Source organism: Empidonax traillii, unplaced genomic scaffold (genome assembly GCF_003031625.1).
Source record: "Empidonax traillii isolate 1590-97213 ecotype Southwest subspecies unplaced genomic scaffold, ASM303162v1 scaffold1610:size235594, whole genome shotgun sequence".
In the NCBI taxonomy this organism is placed as follows: Eukaryota; Metazoa; Chordata; class Aves; order Passeriformes; family Tyrannidae; genus Empidonax; species Empidonax traillii.
This window is the reverse complement of record NW_020956803.1, coordinates 152020-153815: the sequence shown is the minus strand read 5'-3', so window position 1 is coordinate 153815 and position 1796 is coordinate 152020. Positions and strand designations below refer to the sequence as shown.

Below are 1796 nucleotides of genomic sequence, written 5' to 3'. Positions count from 1 at the left end.
GGTCTGGAACTGCATTTCCCACATCTGGTTATGCTTTGCTCTCCCTGGAGTTTCTCCCCTTGGGAAGCAACCCTTAAGGATGCCTGCAATGGGCAGGAGACGGGCACTGTGCCCTCTGCTGATGAACAGGGTGTGGGGTGACAGTGGGGAGCATCTTCCCACCATCTCTCAGGTGTGCAGGAATCTCTCAGGTTTGACCCTCTTATGTCCCCTCCCTGTTCCACTGAAGCCACACTCTCCTTTGAGTTGCTCAAACAATTCCCAAGAGGATTTGTCCTCTTTTCCCTCCGTTGAGATGAAATCTCCAATGTGGAAGTTGTCTTAATTGTTTTAATTTAAAAGGACTTCCCTGCTGACAAAGCTACCTGAGATGCCAGTGCTGTCCTTGTGGGGTTTGATCTCTCAAAAAAGTCCCTGTCTCTCTGTCCTTAAAACCATTCAGGAGAGTTATTGTCTCCCTAAAATCCTGGTTTTTTTCTCTGAATGGCGCAGCATGAAATGGAAGTTGCTGAGTTATGGCTGTGTGTGAGGCATATGCTTTGAATTGAGGAAGGGGCTCATTTGCTTTATTCTTTTTTTTATTCCCACTTCGGCATAAATGGAAAAAGAGACTTGGGGAAAATGGAGATGTGAGGGGAGCCAGCCCAGAAAGGCAGGGCTGAAGAATGCACATTTTCTGTGCTTGGAGGAAGGCGTGGAAGGGAAGGGAACAGATAATCCTTTTCCTTTGATGATTTCAAAGCAGATGGGACTTGCTGTTTACTCTTTGCTCTCCATTGCTGTGTTTCCTTCAGGTGTCTTAAGTATTTTCCCACGTGGATGGTTCTGATGGTGGCTTTCTTTCCCTGTATTTTTGTTGTGGAGAGAGAATGTGTGAAGGGCAGCAGCCTCTCATGTGAGATCACGGATCATATCTTAATTTTCTGCTGATCTGAAGCCTCAGAGGAATGAAAGACATTTTTAGGAGGTGCTTTCATGGTGCTAAGAGCCAGTGCTGGTGCACAGTGGCATTGCTGAGCTTTTAGAGCTCCTCTCACCTGCAGACCTTTGTGCACTGAACTGGTGCAACAGGCACCGAAAGGACCAAGGTTTTGTGGCAGAGCACTGGCGCTTTTCCAAGGGATGGAAAAACATTCTTATGCTTACCCCTCGTTGTAACCTTCATTGTGCTTCCACCTTCAAAGCTCTGTGTGTCTTTTATACTCAATACTTGGACTTATCAGGAGTTCTCCTGCTGGTGGTGACTTCAGGCTGCAGGTCCAGGAGGTTCTCAGCCTCAGTTCCACACACAGGCTTAGACAGCAGAGTGAAGGGATCTGCACTTTCCAGAGGACAGAAGATACACGGTCTGAGGATCTTCTGAACAAAACCAAAAGCTCTTTCATCCCATCAGAAAAGCAGGGGGGTTGTTCGGCTTTTCTACCGGCAAAGCTTGGAAAACAAACAGCGAGTGGCAGGACTGGAACAGTGAGGCTGAGTGAAAGGGCAGAGAGGCTCAGGTGTAGTTTTGGTGCAGTCTGAGTTACTTCAGATGGGTTTGGCAGCATTTCTAAGAAAGATATTGAGCTTCTGGAGAGTGTCCAAAGGAGGCCACGAGGATGGGGAAAGGCCTGGATTTGAAGGCGTGTGAGGACACTGAGGGCACTTGGTGTGTTCAGCTGGAGCAGAGGAGACTGAGGGGAGACCTCCCTGCAGTTCCAACTGCCTGGGCAGGGGCAGAGGAGGGGCAGGACTGAGCTCTGCTCTGGGGGGAGCAGGGACAGCCCCCAGGGAATGGCTGGAGCTGTGTCAGGGCA

At 49.3% G+C, this 1796-nt stretch overlaps 1 protein-coding gene across 1 annotated transcript in view; it reads left to right on the top strand.

Moving 5' to 3' along the window:
* GALNT17 (polypeptide N-acetylgalactosaminyltransferase 17) overlaps nucleotides 1-1796 on the top strand; it is a gene marked incomplete at its 5' end in the record, with an annotated part of 154198 nt that overhangs the window by 29976 nt on the left and 122426 nt on the right. The gene's annotated exons all lie outside the window — the stretch shown is intronic.